The sequence below is a fragment of the Protobothrops mucrosquamatus genome, unplaced genomic scaffold (assembly GCF_001527695.2).
Source record: "Protobothrops mucrosquamatus isolate PMUCROS unplaced genomic scaffold, P.Mucros_1.0 scaffold464, whole genome shotgun sequence".
Taxonomy (NCBI): domain Eukaryota; kingdom Metazoa; phylum Chordata; class Lepidosauria; order Squamata; family Viperidae; genus Protobothrops; species Protobothrops mucrosquamatus.
Genome location: NW_015386785.1, coordinates 948,986 through 958,047, shown reverse-complemented (window position 1 = coordinate 958,047; position 9,062 = coordinate 948,986).

The following is a 9,062-nucleotide window of genomic DNA, read 5'->3' as shown; positions in this document are numbered from 1 at the left end:
TTTATATAGCATTGTGTAGTATTTGTGGAAAAAAAAATTTTTATGTTGAAAAAATAATAAAATTTTATATTGAAAAAAAAAAAAAGAATTTTATGAAATATGGAACAAATGTTATGATTGGCTAGAACAAAGAAAGAAAAAGACATGATCACTGATGTAAATAAATTGTAAATAATATATAGGAGATGTATAACACAGTTTTGTTAAGGGAAAAATGTATTTTTTCAGTTTTATGTTTGTTGTACAGTGGAAAAAAGGAAGGAAAAAAAATTAGATGATGGGATTTATCAGATGGAATGTCTAAAGATTAAACACTTGCTTGAATATGGTTAAAAAATAGAAAAATTCTGGATATAAATGTATTTTAGTTTAAGAGGGATGGGTCCCTCAAAGTAACATAGTATTTTTTTATGATATGATAAATAAAAAATGTTGGGATGGTTTATACGAGGGAAATGTTTTAGATACTTAAGTGTAATTGATCTTGAGAAACTCTCAACTGATAAAAATGTTCTGAATAGATTTAAGAGATTAGATGGAATATTTAAAGATTAAATATTTGTTTAAATATGGTTAAAAATAATAGAAAATTTTTGGATATAAATGTATCTTAGCTTAAGAGGGACATGTTTCTCAAGTAGGAAATACCTTCCTTTTCTTTCTTCTCTTTTTTTTGTTTGTTGGTTTTTTTTAAGATATGAGAAATGTAAAATTATTGGGATGGCTTGTATGAGGAAAAAGACTTAAATACTTAAGTGTAATTAAGTGTAATCTGATCCCTTAGGAAAGAAAGACCTTCAACTCCATTAGGTTAAAACAAAGGTTTCTTTTACTAAAGGTGTTGGCTGCAGTAAAGTCAGGCTAGCTCTGAATTTTCCTGTGCTCAAAAGATACAGAAAGATTCACTCGCAGGCCATCCTTCCCCGCGACCAGTCCATTTCCAGCCAATCAGAGCTCACCAAAATGTTTTGAGAATGCTGAGATGTTTGGGGTTAATTTGCACGTTTTCTCAGGGCGCCTGGCCTTGGGATGTTAGTGCAAACTGGATCTGGGCTGCTCTGGTCTTTGAGATGTCCTTGGTGCTCTCTGAGCTTGCTTGTTTTCTTGCAGACGTTTCATTACCCTAACTAGATAACATCATCAGTGCTAGTAAGGAATGCTGTTTCTATCAATTTATATTCTGATGTCTTGCCTGCCTGCGTGGGGGTTGTTATATCTTCGGTTCTTTAGGCATTGAATGAGGCAGAGTGTTGAAACAGCAACAAGTTTATTAACTCAGAACAGAAGCAGCCCTAAAGGCTGCTGCACAGCTATTTATACAGTTAGCCTCTAGATGGCAACCAATAGGTTTAAAGTAACAGTTTCCCACCCCAAACCTCATTATCAGCTTGGAGACAGCCAGTCTGGCTTTCAGTAACACCAACTGTTAAACAATACAGCAATGTAGGTCAGACATTAAGCAAGTGATTTAAAACAGCTATGGCCAATACATTACACCCCTTCCCCCTAGGAAAGCCTGAAGCTCTCCCTTTGACTTTGGCCTTGGAGCCTGCTGGATTGCTTTTAATTTGGATTCCGCCGGATGAATGCCTTCGGCATCGATGCGGAAACCAAAGAACTCAGTTGACTCTACCCCAATCTTGCACTTTTCTCTTTTTAGTTTAAGTCCCGCGTCGTGGAACAGCTGAAGGACGGCCTTAAGCCGTTCAGACAGAATCTCAACCGATTCCCCAGCAATGAGGACATCATCGTAGGGGCAAACCCCTGGAATTCCCTTGAGCGTGTGCTCCATCACTCCCTGGAACAGCCCTGGGGCTACACTCGCCCCTAACTGTAGGCGCTTAACCTTAAAAGCCCCCCCTATGGGTGACAATGGTCTGGGCTACCACCATGGCCTCATGCATGGGCAGTTGTTGATGGGCCTGTGCCAAATCTAATTTGGCGAACACATGGCCTCCTTGCAATGACGCCAAAATATGGTTGACAACTGGCACAGGGTACACGTGCTGTTGAAGTGCCCTGTTGAGGGTGCACTTATAGTCAGTACATATTCGCACTTCCCCGTTGGCCTTTAATGGTGTTACTATGGGGGTCTCCCACAACCCACTGTCTACGGGCTGCAATACGCCTTGTTCCACTAGCTTATCCAGCTCTGCATCGATTTTGGGTTTTAACGTGAAAAGCACTCTACGAGGCTTGATCTGTATTGGAGTTACCATAGGATCAAGCTTGAGGGCAATCAGAGGACCCTTGTACTTCCCTAGACTAGAACTGAAAACATCCGCAAACTCTTGGCAGACTGCAGAAAGATCTGCTGCTTGTGTTCGGTGAATGCCGGTTATTTGAATGCCCAATGCATCAAACCAATCAAGCCTTATGAGGCTCGTGTGCTGACCTTCCACCACTACGACATCTAGTGGCCCCTTGAACCCTTTGAATTCCACCAGAAGTGTGGCTTCGCCTTTGACCTCAACTCGGGAGTTTTGGAAGTCTGTGAGTAGTAGATTAGATGGCCGGAGCTAAGCCCATCTGTTGCTGTGATGGCATAGTTGCCTAAATGTTTCTTGTGAAATGATGGACATGGCTGATCCCGTGTCCAGTTCCATCTTGCATGGAACTCCCTGAAGCTTGACCTGTAGTCTAAGCTTCTGCTTTAGGGGGCGATTAGCACCAGTACGGAATACGCTCCTTCATCTGGAGCAGAACCCTACTCGGTGTTGACCCGGGCCCCCGGTACCTCTCCTGAATGCATCTTCTTTTGGGCGGTCCCTCTGACGACCTCGGCAGATGGTGGCGATGTGGCCTGGTTTGCCACATGCCCGGCACGTTGCAGTTCAGAATCAGCAATCCGTGCGTTGATGGCGGCCTCCACAGCCCATGCATCTAAGGAATGGAACTTCCTTTCCAGCTGGCTGCGGTCCCCTCTTTGGGTGCTTTCATAGCTGGTTGACTTCGTAGTCTGAGTCGGTGTCTTCCATCCGCTCGGCATCCTCGTGGTGCTTGGCGTGCTTTTGGAGGGCCGCAGCGCTTTAATGGCTTGGCGTGCTTTTGGCCACAGCGCTTTAATGGCCCCTCTGGTGGCTTCATCCGCTATGACCTGCTTCAAGGCCGCTTGTAGCGAGAGTCTCCTTAGCGAACAGTTTTTGTTGGAGCTCTCGATTCTGGAGTCTGCAGACTAAGTGGTCTCGTAATCTCTCCTCCAAATCCGCAAAATTGCAGAGTCAGGACGCTTGACGAAGAGCGGCAATCAATTCTGTTGCAGACTCACCGGGTTGTTGTTCCCGCTGCTCAAAAGCGTGCCTCCACGCTATAACAGATAACTTGGGCTCAAAGTGGTCTCAGAGCTTTTTTTTCAAGTCCACATAGGTGACCGACTTGAATGGCGCCAGAGTGACCAGGTTCTCTGCAATGTCAAAGGTGGCAGGGCCGCACATGCAGAGGAGTGTCGCAGCCTTCAATCCATCTTTGGCGACTTGGTTGGCGCGGAGGTAATTTTCGATGCGGGAGATGTAGGACGACCATCTCTCCGGGTGAGTTATGTCAAATTCTTTGAGCTTCCCAACCTTCGTCATGGTGGTTTGTTTCTTCATTCAATGCCTTGCACTGCTGGCTTCTGTGTAGGCCCTAGGATGGATCCTTGGGAGTGGTGGTCTCCAGCGTGGCTTGCTGGCAGACCGAGGGGGGGGAATGTAGTTCCTGTCAGGCTCTGTGCTGACCTCACCCCCTAGTGACTTCAAGCTCTCTCAATGAAGCAGCACATCCCACCTTCGTTGCCACTGTTATATCTTCAGTTCTTTAGGCATTGAATGAGGCAGAGTGTTGAAACAGCAACAAGTTTATTAACTCAGAACAGAAGCAGCCCTAAAGGCTGCTGCACAGCTATTTATACAGTTAGCCTCTAGGTGGCAACCAATAGGTTTAAAAAAGTAACAGTTTCCCACCCCAAACCTCATTATCAGCTTGGAGACAGCCAGTCTGGCTTTCAGTAACAGCAACTGTTAAACAATACAGCAATGTAGGTCGGGCATTAAGCAAGTGATTTAAAACAGTTATGGCCAATACATTACAGGGGTGGTCTTAGGGATTCTTTGGTTGAGCTGTTTACTAATGGCTCTGGTCTTTATCACCTGTCATTCCCCCCCCCCCATTTCCCATCGTGTACACACTCAGCTTTATTACCCTTACATCCTTATCTCCCCCTCCCCTTCTAGCCTTTGATGGAAGGATGCCCATGAGGTATCAAGCCAAACCAAGCAGAGCTGTCACTGTGCTGAACTGTTCTAAAGTTTAAAAAAATGCATTCTTTTGGAATAATTGCCACTTATCTCCACCAACATGAACAGTCCTATGCTTTTTTCTATAGAAACCTTAATGAATGTAATAGGAACTCCTTCTGAGCAGACAGGCCTTTTGTTATGGGAGGTACTTGTTAAGTTCTAAGGAGGCTGGGGTACTTGAATCATTGAATAAATTAGTCCATTAAAATGGACTAATATTAGATATTATTATCTGGGTTGGCCTATATTAGATATTAAAATAAATTCTGATAGTAGGTTAAGCATTTTGAAAACAGGCAAATAAAATGTCAATCTGTAATTTTCTTCTTTCTCAGAAAAAAGTCTAAGATAATATCCTTAGAATCCCAGTTTTTTAATTAAGCCAACTCTTGGTTAAAAGTCTTCTGGCTGTATCAAACCAGTCAAATGAAATAAGCAGGGTGACTCAGACCACATGCCTCACTGATCACCACTTTAAAGTGATTTAGTTGCTGACACGTCTTCCCTGACATGTGTGCCCAGATAGGATCTGCAATTAACCACAAGAGCGCTGCCCTCAAAAGTAAAATTGCAACCTGCAATTTTGAACTGGGCAAATACATGGTTTTATCTAAAATGTGATCATTTCTCATGAGTTATTTCAGGACAAGCATGCTTTTTTAAGAATTAAAGATAAGCGTGTTGTCACACTTTCTCCCAAACTCCTGATCCATCATTCTGATCTTCATATTTTTAGGAAAAAGTAGACTGAATCTGGAGATTTTTTTTTTCTAAACTGAGTTCAATGAATTTGCTACTAATAGCATATTTTTTAAGAAAAATACTTTGAGATTCTTACGGTTTACCAGACTTATGTTCATGGACTCCAATTTCTCCCAAAGCTGAAAAAAAGTATTATAAAATCTGAAAAAAGTTATGAATGCCCTTTAAAAATTTTATTGCTTAAATTTAACTTTAATTCTTTAAGGGGCACAACAATGTTTACATTCCGCACATTGAATAAGACTTTACTGAAAAAAACAATTTAGATAATTTGATCTTTGATTTATACTGGGAGAGTAGAAACCAGCGATGTTCATATATTATGTTCAGCTGGTGTTGATTTGTACATGTTTATATATGTCTATTTGTGTGTGCACGCCCATGTATAGTAGCACACATATACACATGCAAAATGTGGTAGAAACATAATAGTTTTACCTGAGTGTTTTAGTTGACTTGTTTGCATGCATACAAAGAAAACGAGAGAGAGAGAGAAAGAGAGAGAGAGAGAGAAGAGTGGAAAGAAGAAAAAGAGAGAGAGGAAGGAAGGAAGGAAGGAAGGAAGGAAGGAAGGAAGGAAGGAAGGAAGGAAAAGGAGAAAGAGATAATCACATAACTGTTACTGAATTATCACCTAGAACTGTGGTGGCGAACAAATGGCATGCATGCCACAGGCGGCACGCAGAGTCATCTCTGTCGGCTCGTGCGCCATTGCCACAAAGGGATGCAGGGCCGGGCTGCTCCCCTCCCCCTCTCCACGCATGCGGAGTCGAGTCCAGGAACAGCTGTGAGAGTTGGGAGGGGTGAGGGAAACCTATAAAAGGAGCAGATTTTGGCAGGAGAGTGAGTGAACGGCCTTTGGAAGTGACCAGTGATGGGTTTCAAATCATTTAACAACTGGTTCTCTGCCTTCCCTTCCCTCCATCTTGGTTGGGCTGGGCTGCTCGAGGGGGTCGGTTCGCCATGATGCAGGACAGCCGGCAGCTGTGGCTGCTGATGGACACCATCTGCCCCCATGTGCTCGCTGGCCTCTGTGTGCAGGGGCCAATGGTGTCAGGCAGCAGCTGCCCCGGCCCTTGCCTTGACTTGCCCTGCAGCAATTGGCACCGCCTCCCTGCCTCACCTCACCTCACCCCACAGGATGAGCCTCCAGCCCGCCATCCCAGCCACCAGAGACCCCCTGGATCTCCCCCAACCCTGCCCAGCCTCCACAGGTGTCCCTCCCTATGAGCATCATCGAGGTGGCCACTCCCACCCCAGCCATGCGCACTCAGTCAGCCATGGCCACCGCAGCCACACCCACCCAGCATCTGGCAATAAATAAGTGGGTTTTGGTTTGCAGTTTGGTCACTTGGTCTCTAAAAGGTTCGCCATCACTGACCTAGAAGATGGAAGCCAGGCCCACTTTTTTCCACAGGATACAGTGAAGAAAATAGGTTACTATGACAATGCAGTTTTCCTTTCCTATTCACAGTCAAAAGACAATTTTCTATTAGCTTAGTGTCAGGGCCCACTGCAAAACCTCATTCCAAGAAAGCAGAACTCTTGAAAATGATTTCTTCCCAAAAGGAACTTTTATTAGGAGAAGCTGATAGCAGGCATACTAGACAGGATCTGAGAATTTCCTGCACAGAACAATAGGTAAAAGTGTCCCAAGCAAAACCCCACCCCATAGTTCATCCAGTCAGTTCACATGGCCCAATCCTCAGGTGTTAGGTTCCTCATGGGAACAGGGAGATAACATTGGTCCATCTCTGGTTGTAGCTGCGATGTTTAGGCGGCTCTTCGCACCTTCTCTGGGGCCGCGGAGATAAAGTAGTCGCCAGAGGTTGCATTCCATTCTTACCCTCCCTTTGCTAGCTGACAGTAAGGGATGGGAAAGTTCACAAAAAATAATGCAGGAAAGCAAAGTGTTACATTATATCAATAGAGGAAGTCAAGGCAACAATCCTCAAGCAATCCCCCCCTCCTCCCTAGGAGTATGGCAGAACCCAGGATGAGAAGAGAGTGAGATTCGGGTCAGGATGAAAGAAGAAAGGATAGCAAGAGGAGGAAGGTGGGAGGAAAGGATTGGGGAACCTATTTCTATGGGTTCTGATACTTAGATTGGAAATAGATTGCTATCTTAACAAAGCAACTTGCCTCACTAAAGGACAGACATACTGTCAGATGTCCAATATCATCAGTTTAGGAAACCAATAAAAGGAATGTTGTTATTATTATTATTATTATTATTATTATTATTATTATTATTATTATTATTATTATTATTGTTGTTGTTGTTATTATTATTATTATTATTATTATTATTATTATTATTATTATTATTATTATTATTATTATTATTATTATTTAAATTTATATACCACCCTATCTCCCTTGCGGGACTCTTCTATGTTGCATAGAAGAAATATAAAAAGATAACTACAAGCCAGAGGAAGGTTAGGTAAGATAACTAGGAACAAACCCAAGCAAGTAGAAAGAAAAGTAATCATTTCAAAAGTACTAATTTACTTGAGAACAAGTACTCCTCATAACATTTGATTATAAGGGGTGCAAACTTTTTTTCAGACTGTGTTGCTGTTGCTGAAAGCCAATAATTCACAGCTTTGGAAGGTTGCTGGTTAAATGTTATTGAGGGAGGGAGGGAAGGAAGGAAGACATTCCCTCCCACCTTCCCTCTCTCCCTTCTTTGGGTTTTAAAATTTAAGAAAATAGACAGCATGAGCACAGAGGGACTGTGGTGATTATATAATTGAGGAGACTTTCTCTACTAACTTGCTACCTTCTCTGCCAGCTTCCACATTGATTTTCTCCCTGCAAACTTTCTACAAGCAAAGACTTTATTAGCTGAAAGGTTGCAGGGATCATCAGTGATTACAAATGCAGTTTATAGTTCCTGCTGGCTTCTCCATTGATTTGTGGGAAGCTGTCAAAAAGCATTGGAAATGAGGAATGTGTGACTGTGGCAGTGGCAGTGGCGCTGAAGCTGCAACCATGTTGAAGCAGCAACAATTTCACCAAATTTCATTTCCACAGGGTTTTAGACACAATCTGTAAGTCCATTTAAGGTAGATTCAAAAATTGTTCCCATATGATATACCATTTCACCAGTTGAAGGTTACAAACACAAGAGTTTTAGTAGTTTATTTATTTAATAAAATGATGGTTTACAATATACAATATAGTAGATGATAAGCATGACTTTTTCCCTGCTGCCACATACAGAGATCTTTTCCCCCAAAGAATCTGCAATTATTTCAACACACAAGTCAACTGAACTGCTTTCTGCACCTGATTTTGCCCTGCAGAGGGCCCTAAAAAGGCATAAAATCACCCCAGAGAGGCGATGAAGAAGGAGGAATGCCTCGTCAATCACGGAGATACAGCAGTCAATCTGTTTGATCCACAGAAAGCCCTCCAAACCAGCAGGGGAAAGACTGGCTGCACTTCTGTGGCCAGCCTCCAGCTACTGACAAGAAAGAAGCACTAATTAGCAGATTGTTTGGAACTGGGTGAGAATATTGATCCTTTCTTTACTATTTTACTACTGGATATCCTGGAAAAGGCTCCCAAGAAGCTAAAAACCTCTGAATGCGAGAAGGAAGGGGATTGCAGCCCCACCTTTCCAGTAGAACAGAAGCAGTGTTTTAATTTTTTGTATGGGGGACAGAAACATTTAACACTCAAGTGGAAGTAATATAAAGCTATAGTTTTGACAAATTTGAGAACTGAGAAATTTGTTAAGATTTTCTTTTTGAAATAATACTGGGGTGAAATATAAGAACTCTTCTGTTTTAAGAGTTGGAAAATGGATACCAAATGACATCTAGTGGTGGATTAGAGTATAGCACCACAGCTGCCATGACTGATGCAGACCTGGCAAGAAGCCTAGAAATAGATAACAACCTACTTTCTTTGTTGTTTGGTGACTTTTAACTCAACAGAGAACAGCTGGCAACAGAGTAAAATATTTTGGCATAGTTACTACAGTGTGAGAACCTAATTGTTTTGAAACCTGTT